The sequence below is a fragment of the Carlito syrichta genome, unplaced genomic scaffold (assembly GCF_000164805.1).
Source record: "Carlito syrichta isolate Samal-C Ts95f unplaced genomic scaffold, Tarsius_syrichta-2.0.1 Scaffold304521, whole genome shotgun sequence".
NCBI classification, from domain to species: domain Eukaryota; kingdom Metazoa; phylum Chordata; class Mammalia; order Primates; family Tarsiidae; genus Carlito; species Carlito syrichta.
Genome location: NW_007248617.1, coordinates 311,602 through 334,927, shown reverse-complemented (window position 1 = coordinate 334,927; position 23,326 = coordinate 311,602). Strand labels below are relative to the sequence as shown.

General features: G+C 39.6%; 1 protein-coding gene across 2 annotated transcripts in view; it reads right to left on the bottom strand.

Moving 5' to 3' along the window:
• PRKN (parkin RBR E3 ubiquitin protein ligase) overlaps window positions 1-23,326 on the bottom strand; it is a 432,771-nt gene that overhangs the window by 188,590 nt on the left and 220,855 nt on the right. The window contains exon 2 of one of the 2 annotated variants that reach the window (XM_021713410.1): window positions 18,258-18,319. The exons of the other annotated variant lie outside the window; for it this stretch is intronic. The gene's annotated coding sequence lies outside the window, so the exon portion shown is untranslated. The remainder of the gene's footprint in view (window positions 1-18,257; window positions 18,320-23,326) is intronic. 2 annotated transcript variants of the gene reach the window in all.

The following is a 23,326-nucleotide window of genomic DNA, read 5'->3' as shown; positions in this document are numbered from 1 at the left end:
AATAAATATTCAGCTAGATGAAGACTAATGATAAAGAACAACATTTTTCTCTTTGTTCCTGTTCTTGCAGAATGATTTCCTACTCCTGGCTTTATTTCTTTGGGCCACTGCCTTGCTCATTTGGCCTTAAAGGCTTACCTGAGGTTGGAGAATAAAACCCAGACTCCATCAGACCATGTTCAAGGTCTTGTTCATTGCAGCCCTAAGGTTTTGATCTTCTCACATTGCGTGTAATGTAAACTCAGAGCAAGTCAACTGAATTTGCCCAATTATGAATTAATTTATGCAACATTTGTTGAGCACCTACTAGGTGCCAGACACTATCTTGGGGGCTGAGGATTCAGTAGTGAACAAAACAAACATCTGTGCCCTTATCCACAACACTGGAACAGTCCAGACTAACAGTTTAGAATGTCTAGCATCTCAAAGGTGATCAGTGAGGACACTAATAAACAGGGAAGAGGTCAATTCCAGGGAACCTGGGGGTTCCAGTTTTAAACTGGCGAGTAGAGCATGTCTTACAGAGAAGGTGCATTTAAGCAAACACCTGAAGGAGACTAGAAAATTAGGCTTTGTGGCTGGGGGAATGCACATTCCAGATGAGGTTACAGCAATTCAAAGCTCCCGAGGTCCCCATGTGCTGGGTTAGTTCCACATACAGTAAGGGGGTCATTGTGACTGAGATCCAGTGAACAAGTGGGCGATAAGATTTCATGGGGATCTAGAATGTACAGGCCCCTGACAGCTGCTATGAGCGCTCTGACTGTCATTCTGAAAGGTACCAGAACCACTGGAGAGATCTGAGCTGAGAAGTAACATAATTTTACTAATATTTTAAAGCTATCCATCTGGCTGTATGTCCAGGATGCCCTCTGGAGGGTCAGGGAGGAGCCAGGAAGCAGAGAAGCAGGCCAGGGCTTGTTCCGGTGTTGGGTAAGAGATGGTGGTGACTTGAACAAGGAGCCAGTGCTGGAGGATCAGTGAGTAAATGCTGGGTATATTTTAAAGGTGGAAACTACAGAATTTCAGACAGATCAGATGCATGGTGTGAGAGAAAAAAGGGTCAAGTGAGTTTAATGTATTTTCCTGTGAAGATAGAAGAGGGGGTGGGGTGGGAAGAAGATGGTGGAAGAAGAAAGAGTGTGTGTGTGTGTGTGTGTGTGTGTGTGTGTGTGTGTGTGCGTGTGCGCGCGCGCGCGCGCACACACGCGCCCTCACACAGGTGTAGTTAGGGAGTTGAGAAAAGAAATCATTACTTCTGTCGTGCTCATATCTGCTGATCTATTACATGGCTAAGTCACAATGTTGTATAGCTAATTGCATGTACGAGTTTAGTGCTTCAAAAAAGGTATGGGTGTAGATACAAATGCTGAAGCCATTAGCATCAGGCCTCTCATCCATTTTCTCATTTTTCTGGTCCCAGGAAAGAAAGAAAAATGACCTGGTCAGATCTCCTTGTAAACATCGGAATGGTACACATACATAGCAACATTTACTAGAAAGAGGTCTAAGATTGTTAATGGCAAACAAACTAAAATCTAGGAATTTATGAGGTAAGGCTCTTTGGGAAATGTCATAACCTGTGCAATCATCAGGTGATAAAGTGGAAATATTTCATTAAGTAATGAAAAATGACACAGTTTATGTAATTGAGAGATTTTGCATTAGCGATGACTCCATGAATTTCTTAGAGACTGTGTAGATTTAGATATATAAATCTTGCCCAGAGCACAGCCAACATGCCAAAGGAGCACAGAAGTACTGCGTTGGTGACCTGGACTTCTCTGGTTTTAGCCTGTGCTTCTTGATTACCTGAATCCTTGAAATTACTAGGAAAGTTTGACACTAGGTTAGATGTATGACAATCTGACTGTGTTACCTCACTAAGCATGAGACTGGATTGGATTACCCAACCTCTGTAGGAAAGATGAGAAGACACCAGCAAAGGAGACTGAGAAGCAACAGCCCATTAGGTGGGTGGAAACTGACCAGGATGTGGGTATCCCAAAAGCCAAGTGAACAAAACACTTCGAGGAAGATGCCATGATAAATTAAGGATGAAGTTAGGCATGTAGATGCCACTGTGATTTTGACAAGAGCCATTTCAGGGGAATCAGAACCAAAAGCCTTTGGGGTGGGATTAAGTGAGACTCAGAGAAAGAGGTGAACACAGACACTTTTTCTTTAGGGGTCTGCATGAAAAAGGGGAGCAGAGATGAGAGTAGCAGTTGGAGATACTATGGGATTGTAAAAGATTTCTGAAAGTGGAGAAGCAATGATGTGTTAGTACGCTGAAGGCAAGGGCTGGTAGGAGAAGGACCAATGGATGATTTAGGCTAGAGAAAGAGCTATGTCCTTGAGTAGGTGGCAGGAGGGGTGGAGGGGCAGACAAGCAAAGGAGGTGCTGGTAATTTGAGATGAAAGGAAAGGGTACGAACAACAAAGGAGAAGGAATGGATGAGGGAAGTCAGTATTGGGTGGCACTCAGGCCTCAAGGAGGCCAGAGATGATGAATTTAAGGGAAAACTAGTGAGTAGAGTTGTCTGTTTCTCTGCACTAACACTGAACTGCGAATGCAGAAGAGACAGGATGCTGCATTTTAGTCTGGTGGGAGTTTTATCAGACATGCATAAGAAGCAAGACACTCTTCGAGAACTCCTACCCTCATGGGTTTCTGCACACAACCTTCCTCCTATAAATGTGAATGATTTGAACCAGTATTTTCTGAGCTGCTCGGAGGTACTCAGCTGTGCACCAGTGGATTGCTCAGCATACCTTTTTGTCTTGGCTTATCCAAATCCTTCCACTTTTTGTAAATATCACATAGAGTCAGAAAGGTTCACAAATGCAGAACTTAATAAATTATTAGGCAACCAACTGTATAAATACCCAGGTCAGGAGACAAAACTTTGCCAGGGACCCAGAACCCCTGTTTGTATCTGTCACAATCATAATACCCTCGCTCCTTCCTAAAAGAAACCACTTTTACTGAATCACTATCTTGTTTTTCTTTATAGCTTTACCACTGAGGTTCATTTGTAAACACTATAGTTCATTTTGTCTGTTTTACAAATATGTCATTTAGCCCATCGCCCACCATTTTCTTTTCTTCTTTTGCAATTTATTTGTTGATGAAACCGGGACATGTGAACTATGAAGATTCTAGTCTGGATGTTGGTGATTACATCCCTATGTTGTGGTTTAGAATGTTCCTTGGTATTTTATTTCCTGTAAATTGATAATTGATTCACAGCCTTCATCAGATTCAACTTCTTTTCTCCCTCCTTCCTTCTCTCCCTCCATCCCTTTTCTCTTCTCCCCCTCCCTCCTTAATACTACTTCCTGGATGGTGTTCTGTGCTTCAATCAGGAGGTTTATAATGTCTATCTCTCATTTTGAAATATTTAGCAGTCGGTAATGTTCAGTAACTGGGAGTGAAAAATGATACGCTAACTCAAACATTGTTTTCATTTGCTAGTTAGGATACTTCTATTATTTGGTTACCCAGTCGTATAGTTTGAAAGGAAAGGCAGGATCAAATATCTGATTATTCTTTTTTAAAAAAAATTTATAAACCCATGGATATATATAACATGTGTGTGTGTGTGTGTGTGTGTGTGTGTATGTGTGTGTATACACATGTTATATATATATATATATACATATTACATGTGCTTTAAGCCACTGCAGAGATATCTTTCCTGAAGCGCAATTGACCCATCTCTGGTCAATGGGTGTCCCCACAAGTTGACCCTCAGCTCTTTGGCACACGAACCTGATACCACTCAATAGCTTCCTTGCTATCTGCTATAGAAAATTATTTGGGCTAATCTTATGCATTTCCTAACACAGATAGGAATCGTTCATTTTTTAAAGAAGTATCCAGTATTTGTCAAGACCATACATTAGGTGCTAGGCATGTTCGATGGTCCTGAGTTAGTCATTGTTTCTAAGTCTTTTCAACTCTTACTTTGAAGGATAGGTACTTCAGAACTACAAGGCTTTTACTCTATTTCCTGTTTCACATCTGTATCTCTGTTCTTCCACACTGGTTCTCAAGAACACAGAGGATATCGGATTACAATATTCCATAGTAGCTAATTTGCTTTGTCTCACATTACAGCTACAATGATTTCAGAAAAACAATACCAATACAACCACTATGAATATGATTTCTAAAAACTTCAAATATACCTTCATATGTTCTACATATTCTACCACCAATTTTAAATTTTAAAAAATAGTTATACTGTACCTACCCTGTTAAAACATATGGCCATTTCAATCTATGCTCTCTTTCTTAACCTTCATGTTGTCTTACTTCTACACACACATACACACACACACACGATAACAACCATCAGTCCTTCTGTTGTATCTCTCCATTCATTTTGATTATCTGAAGCTTGTTCTCCAGCAAATGTTTAGGAAGAGATTCTGGGAAAAATATTCACTGAGTTCTTGCATACTGACAGTATGTTTAGGATCCTTATACTTGGAAATGAGTTTGGCTGAATATAAAATTTTGGTCTCTCATTTTTGCTCTGAGTATCTTAAATGTCTTACTTTACGTTCTTCTGGTATAAAGTGTGATGGACAAGTCTGATGATAATCTGGTTTCTTTTTTCCCCCTTTGTAAGGGAATTGACCTTTTTGCCTAATCAATGTATTTTTAAATTTTCTTTAAAATTCAGGAATTTTACTAGAATATGTGTTGGCACTGGTCATTTTTGGATTAATTCTCACAGGCATACTGTGTCAGGAAACTTGTACTAAATTTAATTTTTAGACTTGCTTTGTTTTCTTGCTTTAATGTTTTTCTCCTTCCTCCCTCCCTCCCTCCCTTCCTTCCTTTTGTCAGGGTCTCACTCTGCTGCCTAGACTGGAATGCGGTGGCACAATCACTGTAGCCTCAAACTCCTGGGCTCAGGAGATCTTCTGCTTCAACCTCCTGAGCAACTGGGACTACAGGAGTGTATCACCCTGCCTGGCTAATTTAACGTTTTTCTTTTGTAACTTATAGTATACGTATATTGGATCTTCTTCACTTAACTTCTAAATCCATCCACTTCTCTCAAATACCTTTTTTATTATTTTTATTTTTACAAGTTTCTTGCTTTTCTCTTTCTATTTCTCTGAAGATATCAATGTGTATTTATTTGTATTTTTATAATCTATTAATAATTTAGTTGACCTTAAAATTGTTATTTTCATTTTCCTCTGATTTATGGACATTCTTTTACTGTCTATAAGGATGTTATTCTGCTCTTCATTCTCTTTTCTTTTTAAACTCTGTTGGGGATTTAACCTTGCTCACTTCTTTCCTGTTACGGTTTTACCTTGTTCCTTTTCTGTTGTTCAGTCTCACAGGAAATTATTTCCCCTAAACTTTAGAAAGAAGCAGGATACAGAATAGCTTTTTATGATTCTAGACTTTTCTGGTGTTTTCAGCGGTGTGCAAAAATATGGGAGCTCACTTTCTATAGTCTCCCAACTCTTACACTTTTAACTGGCTTTTCTCTTTTCTTTTTTTTTATTTTTATTTTTATTTTTTTTGCTTTTCTCTTTTCTTTTCCCCTTTGCTCTTCTGAAGAAGTTTCTCTTCACTGTGGGGCAATGTCCTGAGAGGAGTCTGTCTTTGGCTGGTTCCGTTTGGTGAGTCCAAAGAGACCTAAATTGCTCCAGGCTCTTTAGACCTTATTACAAACCTCTTGTTCTCATTGTCTATTTTGTTGTTGTTGTTGTCTGTATCTATATACCCTGAGTTTGGCTTAATATCTAGTTAATAGCTGGTATACAAGAAATAATTGCAGAATGAATTAATAAAATCTAACTCCATTAAGTGATAGCTAATGAATTCTAGGATAATCAATGACAATGGGAGTTAATAACAGATAGAGTCATCATAGTTTTATCTACATAAAAAATATTTTAAATAAATTGGCCTAAGTAATTGGCTATTTTCTCATTTGACAACAGATCACCTATCAATTTAATTTAGTTAAGCAATTTTACAACCATGGCAATAGGTTTTATCTAGGAAGAAGTTAACCTATGGACAAAGTTCAATAACACTTTACAAATTCTTGCTGACTATATTCATAGTGATCTCAAATATTGATGGACTATGTAAAGCTATGTTCCTCTTTTTATTCATTAGCTAAGGAACTTATTTAAAAAATGACTTTATTGTGTTTATTCTATTTATGATAAACTCAACAGCACTTGAGCATACCATTCTTTTTCTAAAGGAAGATAAATATTTTAACATATATGCCTGGGAATTTCTGATGATTAAAAAGCACACACAGCACTTGAAATATGACTACTGAAAGCATTAATTTATTAACAGTGTGAAACTTATAAGAAAAATAGTTGACCTAGAACGAATAATGTGCTAGTGTTTGTAGAAAGCTTAATATCCTAAGGAAATAATTTAGACATGTAATTATATATGCCATTAGCAAAGGGTTTTATTTGGTTACCTGCAAGATATAACCCACATTTCCACAGATTCCTTTTAGTCACTTACTGGCACAAAGTTGAGAGTGTATCAACTTGTGACAAGTTAACACTAAACAAAACAGAATATCTTTATTTACTTCAGTATAAAACATATGCATTAGTGGTAAAGTAATTAACAAATGGACCCTATTGGTGAAAGGGAATAAACGCTGTTTCCTTGATATTACTTGTATTACTTTCAAGGGCTGTTTTACTTATCAATATTGAATAGTATTTTATAAACACAACTGTCTTGGAGGAATGTGATTAATTTGTAATGTGGACTAGATTTATATAAAGTCCATTCTCAGGTAAGCTGAAAAGTGGTAAGTTATATAAAAACCACCCATGTGTTGTTTGTCTACGGAATGCACAGTGAGCACGTGTGTGTGTGTGTGTGTGTGTGTGTGTGTGTGTGTGTGTGTGTGTGTGTGTATGTATGTGCAGATATGCCATTATTTACCTGTCAAACTATGCTGACAGTTTTAGACTATCATTAAAACTAGTTTATAGGTTTCTAGATATGCTTTCATAAAATGGATACTCCAAACACAAACAACTAAAATAATTTAAAATTGACTTGTACAGTATTGGCAAAAACTTTTGAAAATAAATGTCAATATTAACAAAGCATACTATTCTGCACCTAAGGAAAAGAATAAAAATTTTTCTCCAATATTTTATCAGATTATAGCAAAAATACATTTCATTAGTATGCCCTATGTAGGCAGACCCTTGACTCACTGCTATATTTTATATTTTATTTATTTGGGGAGTAAATTATTTAGTCTTTATGTGTATGTTCATGGATTTTCTTAAGAACAGGAAATATTCATTTTAAAGTATAAAATTCATAGATGTTTCAATAAACTTGTATTTTAAGAATCTAAATAATGAGTCATGGGAGAGTATAATGGAACAGATGTATTTTGCTGGTCTGCAGGTAGTTAGAAGAATTGGGTTTGAGTAGGATATCTTTCTGTAATGAAGCAAGGGTCACAAGTTCAAACCCCAGATGGGCCAGTGAACTTCCCCATTCTTGCTGGCCGCTGACTGCATGTTAAATACATTAAAGGAACATGGAGTTGGGGATGGGTGTCACCTGAGCAGTTGGGCTATGGAGGAGCTGTGTCTAAATATCATGCACCACTGAAAGACGGTCGAAAAGGCCTGTCCTCTGTAGGAGGGAAAAGGCTGCTTTGCCTTGATATTTTATTTGCATAGGAAATTTTCATAGGAAAAGAAAGCAAGAAAGAATCTAAATTTTAAAATTGCAAGAAATTTGAAGTACATGGATCCTAAGTAAAATGCAAGTCTGGGGAAACTGGCAAATGTTCTGTCAAAATGAGTCAACACATGTCAGCCATCCAGGAGGTGCATGGCCCACTTTCAAGTCCTTGGGGCAGGGAAGGAGGTTGGTTTTGAACTATCATGGTGTTTTCCAGAGCATCCCTTTGGGGGCACTCAGGTGCAGCTCTTGGGCGCCCTTTGCTTTTCCCCATAAATTCTGGCTTTTGTTAAGTCTTAGTCAAAAGCACCAGAGGGAATTCCTTCAATAGGCCTTTCCCTCGATCTCTGCTGGAGCAGAGATGTCCTGATCAGAACGACTGTTCATGGAATGACTGTTCTACGCCAAGCCATTGTGTTGACTCTTGGCTACTCGGTTAATTCTCTGTCCAGTCTGTGAAGTGATGGATGAGACCATGGAGTCACAAAGAAGTGCAATCCTTGGCTAGGCTCCACATGGGCAGAAGACCCACAATCCAACATTATAACTCAAAGACCACCTTTCCCCAATACCAAGCTGCCTTTTTCTTTTTTTTCTTATCAATTAAAAATAATTCATGGGTAGGCATGGTGGCTCGAGCCTGTAATCCCAGCACTTTGGGAGGCCGAGGTGAGCAGATGCCTGAGCCCACAGATTCGAGAACACCCAGGCAACTTGGCAAGACCTCATCTCTACAATTAATCAAAAAATAGCTGGGTGTGGTAGCGCATGACTGTGGTTCTGGCTACTTGGAAGGCTTGAGGTGGAAGGATCACCTGAGCCCAGCAGGTTGACGCTGGAGTGGCCGTGATTGTGCTACTGTACTCCAGCCAGGGCGACAGAGTGAACCTCCAACTCGAATGACAATAATAACAATAACAACAACAACAACAATAATAATAATTCATAATCCTCAGTCATCTCTTAGAAACTGATAAAAAACAGTTGATTATAGAACTTTGTCTTTGGATTAAAAACTTCTAAAATAACTTTATAGAGGAACACTAGCTTATGATTAAATCATTTTCCTTGCTATGCAGAGAATGCCCTATATTCTATATGGATTTGAATTGTATTAAAAAGAAGCATTCCTTAAATTATCAGTAATCTTCACATTCTATTTTTTTCCATTTGCAGGTAGTGGTTAGCCTGAGAGTTACAACAGGTGGCCCCTGTCACACTGCTATTTGTATTCTGCATTCTGTTGCTAATAATGCTTTTTTTCATCCTTGAACATCTGTCAGCTACCGATGAAGTGAACTGGCAAGGGAAAGGGCTGGACCTTGTTCAGTGTGTAGAGAAAAAAAGAATCAAGATGGCTGAAATCAAATGCAAGGAGGAAGCAGGTCAAACAACATCTAAAAAAATAACAAGCAACAGATTGTATCCTAGAGTGAAATTTATGAAGCATTTTCCTTTTGCAAATGTTTCAGATGACATGATGCCACAAAGTATCTCAACTTTTAGTGGTTGTAGAATCTTCTGGAAAAGAGGTCAAAACCAGTTGGCTTCCTTGTCCTCCCTCCATGTGCAACACACAGCAGCACCCCACAGGAAGGGCACGGTTACAAAGGCAGGTACCACATAAGCTGTTTAGCTCACAAGTGTTCCTACAGTCGAGTGACTTCAGAGACTTCTGGAGGCTTTGGAAATAGCACCTGTACGCATGCTCTCCTGATGGAACTCACAGCAAACGGCAAGGTTGTCTGTGGTCATATATTATTTTACTCTTTAGTCCTACGGAATTGTCTTTGAGTTGTACTGTCAGTCGATAAATCCAACAGCCCCACCTTTCAGATAGATGGGATTGGTCTCTGACTTCCTTGAAAAGAGCTGTGTCACTGGTCACCTACACCATCCTTCTTCCTCTGTTTCCCTGGGCTTTTTCTTTTCTCTAATTCAGTATTTTCACATATCTTCCTTCTGTTCATTCTCCAGAAGCTCATTAGGTAGTCCTGATGTAACCATAATGGCTTCTAGGTGATTCCAAGGCCAGCACAAGGGGAAGAGTGACATGTCATTTATTTGGAAGACTACGGGGTGAAACAATGAAACGGGTTAGTTCCACTGAACATTCAATAACCTAATCAGAATCAAATAGTTTTAAAAAATAATTTTCTGGATTGTATTAGATGGCTTTATAGCTATTTGTAACTATTTGGAATGAACAAGCCTATAATATTTTTGGAACAAAGGCTGAGGAAGCTGCCTTCATACTAAGCAACATACTGGAGATGAGAATAGCCAGGTCATCTGGTTGTTTGCCTACTTCCCTCCAAAGATCAGAATGCATCCCTCATGCTGCCTACCATTGTTTACTCCAGACATTCAAGCTTCCCGTCATTCTTAGACACGCACTCTCAGTTCTAGATAGTTCAGCGCATTTCGCAGTATGAACCAGTTTCCACTCCTCCCTTCTCTTCTGTACTCTTTCTTATGTCCCTTGGAATTCCGGCTCTATGATAAACTAACTCCCCTGTATAATTAGCCTTTTGGAAGACTGCTTTACTGAGTAAACAGAAAAAGGAAGATAAACTTTTTTCTCCTCTTTGATGTAAATGAAATTGGTCCATCTCCCTTGCATTCCTCTTAAAGGAGGACTGCTTTCTGTTTCATGCACACATACTTGAAGGCTGGAGATGGAGCTAGTTTTCTGCTGGCTCCTTGATGATGTCCCTAAATGCTTGATCCCTCTCTCCCTCACAAAACCCAGTGCTCCTCTAAGATCTGTGCTGTTCAGCTGTATGCCCTCTCCTCTTCACTACTGTCTCCAGTCTCCTGGACATACCACCTTGTTCCTGGAAGACTGTAGCTTCTGGCTCTTTCTTCATTTCTGCTTCTATTTTTGTCATCATTCTGGGGACTTGAACTCCTCTATGAATAAACCACCCATCAACCTATTCTTGTAGTTTTTTCTTCTTATCCTGGTGACCTTTTTCTCATCCTTCTATTCTTATGGCTGTTTCCCAGGCCTTGTCATCCTGAAAAATTGTGCCATCAATTCAATCCCAATTCCAAAGATGCCTGTCTCCAACCACCGTCTCCCACCTTTCCAAATCTCTTGCTAAAGTATGAGCATTGCTTAAACTCTTCAATTTCACCAAAACTTGTAATTAACTGACTCAACATTTCCTTCCATGCCATTGGCCATCTCCAAGTCTACCTTCCTTTCATAGATTCCATTATCCATCACCATAAATGCTGCCTGGAGAACACAGATCCTCATGATCCTCTCATTTGATTGCCAAAAATCCAGGTCTGGAAAACATGACCTTGGGTATGCTCCCCTGTCACTGAATGCTGTGGAACAAAATGACACGGTTGATTTCTCTTAAATTACTGATCACAAACTTCAAATGGGCATTTACAACTTCCTCATGACTTTATTATGTTTCTCCGGTGGCATTATTCCCTTTTCTTCCCCCCAAGAGAAAGGGATTGAAAGAAAAAGGTTGAAATAAGCCTTGTTATAAAAGTATATGAGTTAGAAGTTTTTACATAGTGAGGGCAAGACATGTCTTTTCAGATGTTGGTAATAGTTATGATAATTGGGAGAATTTAGATGATGAGTAAAGTTGTGATAGAAAAAGAGAATATATTTATTACTTTCACTTGGATTTGTGCCAATGTTTCATTTCCTAAGACCAACGTAGGCAGGACTCACCTCCCTGCTACCTTCACCTGGACAACTTCATAGTGTACTGAGGAGAGAGAGTCCTGACTGACGTATCTGTTTACTCAGAAAAATTTTCCTAAGCACCTTCTATGTTTCAAGCACTCGTCTATGCAGAGAAGGCACAGCAGGGCAAAATGTGTTCGCCTTCTAGGGACCATAATCTGTCACCTCTCCCCTTCCATCACTGCAACTACAAACATACCTGTGCCTACATTCACCTGCTCTATCCCCCATCACAACAAAGAAGTGACCTTCCTCTTGTGAGGGGCCACCTCCTCCATCTGTGGTGACTCCAAGCCCTTCTCACTTCCAAAGTACTTCCCTTCTTCAGTTCTCCCATCTCTCTCCAGAATCACTGAGAAATCCATCCCTCTAGGATCCTCCAGCAAGCATAAAGCTAGTCTGGTCTCCTCAGTCTTTAAAGAATGCTCCTGCTACTGCTGCATTTCTCTTTTTCTCTTCACACCAAATTTCTAGAAGAAACCGTCTCCCCCTTCTGTTCACTCTTCATCCCATAAAACTCTGTCTCTTGCCTCTAAACATTCTCCCAAAACTGCTCATTCTGGTCACCCATGATCCTTGCCATGTTGCCATAAGCAAAGGATACTTTACTGACTTCACTTAATTCAGTGTGTCGTTGACATTCCATGCAAATATAATAGCCTTATCTTCCTCTGGAAACACCTCATTCTTGGCTTCTTCAACACCACACAGCTCTGGATTTTCTTCTTCTTAACTTGAGGTTCCTTCTTAGTCTCCTTTGCTGGCTGCTATTCTTGTCCCCAGTTTCCAAATGTCTGGGCTCCTGAGGGCTTATTCAATCAGGGTCCTTTCTCTCTCAGCACCTTGTGGCAACTCCCATGGGCTAAAATGCCATCTGCTTCAAATGTATCTCTCCATTTCTGACCTCTGATCTTCCTCTTTTCGGAGCTCCAAGTCATACGTATAAATTCCGATTTATTTCCTTTTGATGCTTCAGGCATATCCACTGTGGATCAGAGTTGAACCCCAGATTCTATGCATATGTTCTCACCGGCCACCATTTTTCTCGGCTCAATAAAACAGAACTGTAAAACTCTTTTATTTGCCTGACCCACAGCCAATCAATTGCCAAGTCCATGAATTGTTTTGCTGAATATTCACTTCTTTCTACCTCCTCTGTCAGCCATCTCATCCAGATCATCTCTGTATTGCAACAAGATTGACATTACCAAAATGTAATTTGGAGAATGCCTGGCCCCTGCTTATACCTCTGAGAATTTCCCATTGAACTTAGAATAAAATCCAAGCTCCTGGCCCTGGTCTACATGGTCTAGATGGCTTTCATCTTTTGCCAGTGTCCCACTTGCTGATTATTTTCTAGCTACCTGGTTTTATGTAGCAGCTTGAACAAAGCAGCTCTTCACTTCCTTGGAGGCCATTGACCATGTGCTTTCGTCTGCTTGGGTTCCTCTTCTGCCCCCTCCCATCGTGCCAGTTCATTCAATAGTTGGTGTTCTCTTAACCTTGTCTCAGGGCTCCTGGCTGACTCGTCATCACAGCTCAACCACTGTTTGTTTCTATCTTAGCGTCTATTATAATTAGCACCTGTGACTTCCTTGCATACTGTCGTATTCAATACTAGCACATTAATAGCATAAAAACAGTATTCAATATATTTTGCTGCATGGATGTTTATTTCCTCAAAATTCTGATGGTTAAACCTCAGGTGACAGAAGCTGGTATAAGTGGAGGTGCTTCTGAAATGCAATTGCTCCTGAAGCCCCTCAAACCTAGAAGACTCCAGACACCTCACCTGACTTTTTTAAGGGCTCACCTAGAACTTCAGAGTGAATTTATTTTCCTGTGATGTTCTCTAATATCTTTGCCAAATTGTTTAGACTTGGGGGAAGGTGTTTAAAGGTGTTTTATGAATGTGAATTATTAATACAAATCAGAGAAGGAGCCTAGAAGCTAAAAGAAACATATTATTTTAAACTCCAAGGTGTTCAAGCTTTATTTTTATTTCAGGAAGCTAATAGTTTATAGTGTTTAATGCTTTATTTGTAATCCAAATCTCAAAAATCAAGATGCCTATTAAAGATAAATGAAAACAGAAAGTAATCACATACAAAGACATTAGGTATCTGATTGCATCTCTGCCACCCAATACTGAATTCAGTTATTAACCAGTATCTGTATAGCTTTTGTCACTTCGTTTTCTAAGTGAACATTATACTTATTATATATATATATATATATATAATTTTATTATTTTTTTTTTTGAGATGTGGTCTCACTATGTTGCCCAGGCTGGTCTCGAACTCCTGGGCTCAAGCAATTCCCTGCCTTGGTTTCCCAAAGTACCGGGCTTACAGGTGTGAGCCACTGTGCCTGGACTATATTTTTTATTTTTATAGAGATGGGATCTTGCTCTGTTACTCAGGCCAGTCTCAAATTCCTGGCCTAACCAACCTTCCCTGGCCTCCCAAAGTGCTGGGATTACCGCACCTGGCCTATGCTTATTTTAGTGTCTACCTTGCTGCTACTGGTCCCATGTATTGATGAAATATAAACAGCATTTAAAATCAGAAATGTTTTAGTGTAGCACATGATATTTACAACTATTTGTTTTAATTATTTTATTATTAATTATGTCTTACTACTTTGCATCCTACTTATTCACCAAAATTCGAAGGGCTGGCTGGGCGTTGCTCTACAAAAGGAAAAGCCAAATTGGAGAGACAAAAACAGTTTGTTCAAGGATGCCTATAACATACATTAAGATAAAAATTGTATTTTATCAAGTAACAAAGTTGTCTCAAGCATCCAGTGAGATCCTGAGTTTCACCTGCTCCTGATGGGGACTGGAACTCTCTGCTTCCTCTTTGGAGCCTCATGTCCCCATCTGTCTTGAGGCCACTAGGTCCTGTCATGAATCATCAGAATATAAATGTTCCTGACTGATATGTCCTGTTTAGATCAATCACCAAAGAATGGCTGACTCATGTGCCACCTGACTGGGCTGACCCCAAGCCCCACATTCGGCCTGTATTTCCCTACCCCACCATGTCTTCCAGCTGCCCAGACTCCTGAGATTGCCCCCCATGCTTGGGAAACTCACAGTCAAGAGCGACTGCCCTGTAGCTGCAATCTGCTTTTCAATGTTTTTCTTATATTCTTCCCTAACCGAAACAGACTCGCACTGAGAACACTACCTTCCCTCAAATGTTTTTGCTACTGCAACCCTAGTACCACCAAGCATTGCCCTGCAGTGTTCCAAGAAGAACACTTTTTCTTTCTCATTCTAAAACCCTAGCGCTTTGATTTTCAAGCCTTCAGGCTACACTGTGCTCTATTTCTCCTTTTGCAGTTGGCTGCCAAGACGCCCATCTCTCTCTCTCTCTCTCTCCCTTTCCCCACTCTCCCTCTCTCTCTGTCTCACTTTCCCTCTCTCCCCCCTCTTTCTTTCTCTGTCTCTTTCTCCCTCCCTACCCTCCTCTCTCTTTCTCTCTCCCTCCCTGTCTCTCTCTCTCTTACTCTCTCCCTCTTTGTCCCTCTGTCTCTCTTTCCCTCTGTTTCTCCCCTCTGTCTCCCTTTTTCTTTCCCTCCCTTACTCTCTCCCCATACTCCCTTTCCCCCTCTATCTCCCTCTTCCTCATTTCTCAGATCTTCAGTTCACAATTCTGGAAGATCTCGATGTATACATGAATAATGCACCCAACACCCTGACTTCGCAAGCCCGTGACTTTGACTTTTGCAGTCACCTCATCCTCCATCTTAACTCAGACACTCAACAGTTCTGGGCCTCCCCTTGGCCTTATCATTGCTGATCATGCACCTTCTCCATGACCTTAATTTGAAGTATTTTATTCTTTACCAACACCCATTTTTCTTTCAGTTAAACCTTAGCGTACCTAGACTCCAAAAGTTCTTTGAGCCCATTGGGATCTGTGACTAACTGCTCCTACCAGCTCTCCCAGTCTCTCTCTCATCTCACTCTTCTGCTTGTCCAGCTGAAATTTCATGGTCAGTCATTATAATCACTCCCTTAGAGCCACAGTACCCCCTTTGTTTCTTTCCCATTTTTGTTACACTTGCTTAGACGGCAAAATCTCAGTGCTGGTTAAATTGAACTCCCTGCCTTTTCTGCATCTGTGTCCACACAGTTGAATGAGACAGAAAAACACCCCAGGGGATTGGATCTCACTCCAGATCCATTCATTTCCCAAGTCTGTTCCCTCACCACCCTCCTGAATGACAATTTCATTACCCTTTCCTTTCCCTGGAAGACTCTTCCCCCATCTTCGTTCCCAGCTGATGACCTGGCTTCCTGTGTCATTAAGAAAAGAGAAACAACCAACAGCAACCTTTGGAAAGGCTGGCACCAAATCCTACACTCCTATGGATGTCCGCATGTTCCATCTTCTCTACTGCCCCAGGTTGAACTGCCTACTCTCTTGTCCAAGGCCAAGCCTATGTCCAAGGACACTGCTTTTGAATTTTCCCCTCTCCCTGCTGCATCCTTAATCTCCCAATACTGCTACAGAATCATTCTCACTAGCATATAGACATACTGCAAATTTGCACAATAAAAAGAATATTTCCTTGATCTCCACCCCCCCCACCAGCTGCCTCATTTCTTTGCTTTCCTTTACAGCTAAGTTCTCCCTTTGCCAAGCTAAAAAGTTGCCTTTATCTGCAATCACCTACTTCTCTGCTCCCCTGTCACATGAACCCATTCCAGGCAGGCTTTCACCCTCACTGTCTATGGCAAGGTCACCAAGACCTCCATGTTGTGAATTCAGATGACCATTTCTCATCCTTGTCTTACCTGCAGAGTGTAGGACACAGATCATCACTCCTCTTCCTAGAAATGCTTTCTTCTTTCTAGCCCATAACTCTTCCTTGGATTTCTTCCCACTGTATTCTGGCCCTACCTCATGCAATCTAGCCTCTTCTTTGTTTTGTTCAGTCCTTCTCCCCTTCCCCCAGTTACACTGGCCTCTGGGCAACTTTGTGGGGGTCAGGCACATAGTCATTTAAGAGTCTCTGTACCTGCTTTGTCTGCTTTCTGGGAGGCTCCTTTCCCAGATGTCACCACGATGCTTCCCTGACACCTTTTCAGCTACTCACCTATCAACCTGCTCACCTTATATAAAATATCACTCTTTACCCAGCATTTACTATTTTCTTTGTTTTATCTTTTTTCCCATGGCAATAGTAACCATCTAACATAATGAATGTGTTTATGTGTATAAGGTATAGTGTTCCCCAACTAGAATACAAGCCTGATGGAGCTTTCTTTTCATCCCTCTGTCCTGATCAACTAGAACAGTATACAGCACACAGCTGAGCTCAGTAAGCACTCGCCAAAGGAAAAAAGGAAGAAAAGAAATGTGCTTTTCAGGAAATCAAGATCAATATTGCGGTGATGCACTACGTTGCCATAACTAATCAGAGTAATACTAATTTTGATTATGGCTCAACTAAGTTTCTAGGAGAATGCAAAGTGGCCTGACTTTTACGCAAAGCTAAAGAGGTGATTACCGTTGGCTTTTCCCCCCACTAATTACCCAGTGCCGCTAAAACAAAATTTGCAAATGTTGGTACAAGTTAGAAGAGAAGTCTCCATTATCTGTTTAGAAATGTCTGGGTAACAATCGGTGATTTTTGCTTTAAGAAGTCTTTCCGGCTTTCACAGGAAAATGGTTGTGAGATCCAGGTGTCTTCTTATGTAGGCATGTTTGGGAGAGTCAGTGATCAACTTTCACCTGCAATGCAGGATGACTGCTTCTGCTTAAATTTCAATAAGCATTACGTCTGCTATTCTGGAAATTCACAACAGGAAAAAAATCAAGGCAGAATTCTGTAACTTGCCAATTCAGAGATGTGGAAATGATCCCAGTTTCTTCTCTTCTCCTAATGAACCCCTTTCTGTTTTTAGTCTTGCACTGGAAATGGGCAATTGCACTTTGCCTAATACACACACCAAACAAAAACACACAAACCAAAAAACTCACTGACAAAACTGAACGAGTACATTCCATTTGCATGCTGCCTATCAGGATAGGCTGACACACTCTTTGGGAGCAAAAATGACAGAGTATAAGTCAGGTCAAACACCATGTTGCCAACTATTTAGTGCAAGTATGTCATGGGTAACTTGACACCTAGATTTAACACACTAATACAGAATCTGTAATTCCATATAAGAATTAAGAGCTGGATTTTTAGGCAGTCAAAAGTATATGTGTGTGTGCATATATATAATACTTAGCACCCTGAATTATTTACTTAGCACATCTATTTAAAATATGACATAGCTCACTGAGCACAAACACAGCATTTAAATAATCTACTTTAAATGGGCCATCCTTTGTACATAAGTCACATGTTCCTTTCAAACAGGAAGCGGCTGCCGTGAAACATAGACAGCACACACAAAGCACAAAAATCTGTTGAAAAGAGTTTCGCATCTACCCACAGACATCAGATCGGCCATGTCTATGACTATCGACCCTGCAGGCATAATTCATCTCAGCATTTATTTGTTTGTTCATCTGCCACTATGCAGTGCCTGCTTACGGCTCGAGTCCTGTGATGAAATGCACTGGCAGATAGCAGATGTACCAATTAATAACCTGTCAGGTCTGATGGATAGAAGAGGGAAAAAGTACCCTCACACATATCTCCAGCATGGTTTTCTGCCCCATTTCAGGGCACCAAGGGTCAGGAGACACACTCCTCCTCCCCAGGGAGAGCCTCAACTGTCTCATTAGCGTCTAGCTTTTATGACAGTCTGACGCATCCTTTGAGATGCTAACTCACCTGCTCTTCTCCCAGAATCCTGAAGTGATGGAGCTCTTTAATCAAGGAACTGGGACAGCCAGCTGTTGGAGAGGAAGTAATCACAAACACGTCATTCTCAGTCCGAGCAGTGAGATGCTCTTACATACAGTCATAACTATCAACGGCCAATGCTGGCATTAGGAAGGATGCAGGTGTGAACCTACAAACACGTCTAACTAATCATGGAAAAGCCAGACCTTCACACAAGCTCTGACCATTGCCTGGCCTCCAACTGTAACTCTAGGAACGAGTTGAGTGTGACCCTGGCCAAGTCTTTCCTCCCCTCTTGATTATAATCTGACTTTTGCAGGACCTTACAATGTCACATCACTTCTGGTCCTTAGAAACATATCTGGTATGTCACTTGTCCCTAATATAGAGCCAGGATTTGTGGGGCCAGAGTAGGAGATTTGGTGACCATAGGCTCTTAATCACATGCTGCTTCCTCATCCTCAAAGCCAGTGTCCTGCCCATCAGGAATTAAAAATGGAACGAGGGCAGTCCTAGGAAGGCATACTGTCTTCATAGGATTCAGCTGAAGTTTAGTACCATGTCTGGTTTCGTCAAGATGCTTTAGTCAAGACCCATAAGACCCTGCAATAGAATTTGGAAAGGGTGTCTTATAGAAGGATCCAGAGGGAAGGCTTTAGCGATCCTGGAGCCCACAACTTTCTTGTTCTACCCAATCAATCCCAGTCTCTCAGGCTTTCACATTTCCTTTCTTCAGTTGTAAAATAAAATAAGTAAATAAATAATATATAATTTATAGATATATTGGCCTAAATATAGATATAATAATAATTTATACATAACATGCAAAATATATAAACATTATATATTCAGGTGACTCTTGAACAACATGGGTTTGGGAAGTATGGGTCCATTTCCACCTCTGCCACCCCCGAGAAAGCAAGACTAACTCCTTCTCTTCCTCTTCCTCCTGAGCCTGTCCACAGGAAGACGATGAGAAGGAAGACCTTTATGACGATCCACTTCCACTTGTGAATAATACATATATTTTCCTTTCCTTATACTTTTCTTAATAACATTCTCTTTTCACTAGCTTACTTTATTATAAGAATACAGTATATAATACGTAGGACATACAAAATGTGTGTTAATCAACTATGTTATCAATAAGGCTTCCGGTCAGTGGTAGGCTATTTGTAGTTAAGTTTTTGAAGGTTCAAAAATTAAACATAGATTTTTTTTTATTGCAGAGGGGGAAGGAGCTTGGTGTCCCTAACCCCTGACACCCCCTGTTTACGTGTGTGTGTGTGTATAGATATATACACACATATATACACATATATGTACAATTTAGGCCACTGCATGCTTAGTATTATCTAAAATATGTTGCATGAATTATTTCTCAGTATTAGGCTATAGTTATTTATACTATTAACTCTGGAAACAAAATTGATATAAAAACCTGTATCGTTGGGATGAGACCTATGGATTACACAATCTGTTGAAGTGTCTGTTAAGGACATTGGATCATATGCAGAACATATCAAATAAATTATAGAGTCATTTCTCATATTGCTCAGTATGAGATGAAAGAATTGCCAGAAGCACTGAGGGCGTTTGTCTGGAGGATGGTGCACTGAGGAATGCTAAAACTTATCTTCACACAGGTGAAGATGCTGTCCTTTGCAAGAGAGATGAGATTTGTGCATTGTTCTATAAGGTAGAAGTCAAACCAACAGAAAAATGAAATAAATTGCCTTATAAACTTGTAACAGGAGACTTTTAAACAGAAGACTAAATGAATACTTAAGTAGGATATTTTAGAGAGGAATTTGACTGGATGCAGTGATTAATTTTATGTGTCAACTTCATTGGGTTAAGGGATGCCCAGATATTGGGTGAAATACTATTTCTGGGTGTGTCTATGAGGGTGTTTCCAGAAGATCTTAGCATCTGAATTACTAGGCTAAGTAAAGTTGATCGACCCTCACCAACGTGTGGGTAGGCATCATCCAATTCACTGAGGGGATCGAAGGCCTGAATAAAACAAAAGGAAGAGAGGGGTCAATTGTAAGACTTCTTGGCCTCCATAATCGTGTGACCCAGTTTCCCCTAATAAATCTCCTCCTCTAGATATCTCTCTATATATCCTATTGGTTCTATTTCTGTGGCGAACCCTGACTAACATGCTGGGCTAGCTCCATTTCTGAAATTATGAGGTCATGTAAAGTGCTGGAACATAGTTTCAGTCTGTGTTATATAACTTTTCATACTTTGAGAAAGTGGTTCATAAATGTTTACTGAGGCAGTAAAAAAGGTTTTAAAAAATGTAACAAAATTTAAACAAAAATATAAACAGGTGATGTCACCATCTTACGAATAGTTCAAGAAAAAAAAAAAGAAAGAAAATCCTGAGGTGAGTATTTTGCTGGAAAACCTAATAAATTATTCACCACAGGCACATCTGATACTGTAGAGGAAGAAAGCCAGATCCCCCAAATGAAAAACAGATACTTGACATGAGTGTTTCCCCTACTGGAGGCCACAAAGACTTGCAGACTAAAGGTTCTTTTTGAGAAGTTGCTGATTTTGAGGCTACTATTCCGACGATTATCTAAACAATTAATAAAGGTATATTTTGGATCATTTGATGGGTGGCAACTCTACCCAAACCTGCTATACAAATTCAGTCTCAGGTTAGTTCCTGTGCTTGAGAGCTCTTTGGTAGGAAGTCATTATATTTCAGTTTTCTGAAATGAATGAGAAAAGAACAGCAGCAGATAGAATGCAAGAGTGTGTCCCCAGCAAGCAATGTCTCATGGTCTGTGACCACATGTATGAGGGAGAGAGTTCCAGGGGGAGGTGGTGAAGAAACAGAGGCAGCCTGAAGCTTAGGGTCCCAGGCATGCTGAGAAGGACCAGGGTCAACTAGTCATGGCTCTGTTTGGATCCCAAAAGTTGGTTTAGTGTCAGAAAAATGACAGCATCTGCCATATTAAATTCACAGAGTTAATCTGGATATTTTGGTTTTGTACTTTCAGTTAAATTTCATTTATAAGTTTTTACTTGAGACTCCTTGCGGTACATGTATAACATATTTATATCTTGGTTTATATCAAGGCATATTTAAGAAACATTATCTAAAAAAATTCAACCTTCCATGATTTACAGGATTTTTTTCTTTATAAGTGGTCTTTTATGTCACTCAAATTTGAGAAAAATGGCTTTGACTCATTTTAATTTTAGGCAAAATGAGAAACAGAATTTAAAATTAGCTTATCTTTAGAATTTGTATTCTTGCATTCTCTAAGATATAAGTAAAAGGATTGATGTTAATGATAGCTCAAATGTAAACATCTTTAACAGAAGACTAGATAATTACTTGAAACACCTGGTAGGTGCAATAAAATATAACAAACAAGGATATATGTAGCATCTAGTTAGAACAGAAGAGTTGTAAGGGTTCAAGATATTTAGGAAGGCCAGGGAGGGGTATGTGTAAACTGTGCTCATCACAGGAACATCAGTGTGGAAATGGACAGATATAAACTTAGTGTGAAGACAGAGCTTAAAAATAGCAAAACTAGCGTTGCAAGACAGGCATACAGCATGCATTAGTGCAGGGAGAAAGGAAGAAGTTAGTGGAGGAGTGGAGCTGGCAGGGAGGAAAAAAAAGGACCAGGCAAATAAAGAATACAGTACTAGCTTTAGATTTGAGTCATGGAACCATATCCAATCTTTCCAAGCCCTTCGAAGTATCATCTTCCTTACAAGTGAGCTCTTCTGCATTCATTTTGGGGAAACCCATGTTGACTCAAAGTAATTCCATATTCCTTTACAAGTGCTCACATTATTATTATTTTTTCTTTTGGTGGTTAATGACTGAAGCTGATACCAAACTCTTGCTTTCCCATTTTTTCAGATTACATCTTTCCTCATTTTGAAAAGAAAAAAAACATCTCCAGAACTCTGAACTCTGATCTCCTCATCTAGGGTATCTCAACAATTCCTGGCAGTGACTCTGAGGCTATCCAGAGAAGTGTTTGAAGATATACAAGCACGTAAACTATTTGTATGTGCCCTATACTGTCCTCACTTTTCTTAAGCACAAGCTCTTCCATAAATTGTTTTTCTGTCCTTTTTAATATGGAAAATATCCTCTGCTCGAGGAATCATAAGACCCAGAAATTGGGTGGGGTGTTTTATCTGTGAATGTCACGCTGTCTTCCTCCATGAAGGTCTGCTCTTCTCCCACCATCTTTCCCTCCTTCCTTGTCCTGGACTCAACTTATAAAGCCTGTTCTTTCTTCCTGGATAATCTGACCTAGAATTTTATCTTGAGCTGTACTGTCCTGATGCTATGCTCAGAGATTCGTGTGCCTCTGTGATGTTTTCCCTGTTATCAAGCGCTTTGCTCTCCACTTGCATATGGTTCCTGAAAATCTGAGCAAATCATAAAAATAAAAATAAATTGCCTGTTTGGTATTCAAAATGAATAAGACAATTCGTTAAAAAAGGATATGAAGGGGTCATTACCTTGCTAAGCTATGGGTGGCCATAGCTTTGAGCTATGACCAGGCCATGTTTTCTTAATGTTTGGCTCCCTCCACGATCTTTAGGTGAATATTCTCTCTCTAATTTAGTTTTAAAATAAACTCTGTTTTATAATCTAAAAAAAAAAGGATATGAAGAGAGAACTGAATCTTATTTTTTGAAGGATAACTTTGAAACTGGGCCTTTAATTTCAGTTAATATCAATAATCAATAATAATAATAATCAATGTTGACTTTCATTCTGCTGTTATACCATGATGATTATTTTATAATCTATTTTGAAATCTCCTCAATGAAAATACGTTACAAAGTTGTGGATCACTTCCACAAAGTCACTGATTGTTATTTTTAAAAATCCCCAAACAAAAAGAAAACCTTTGAACTACAACTTTTTCAGAAAGCTTTTATTGAATTTTCCTAGTAACCATGCTGTAACATAGGGAAAACTCATTTGGAAAATATATTCCATTGAGAGGCATTAAAAACCACATGAGTCCTCAATCACTATTTTTTCTTTTAATTTC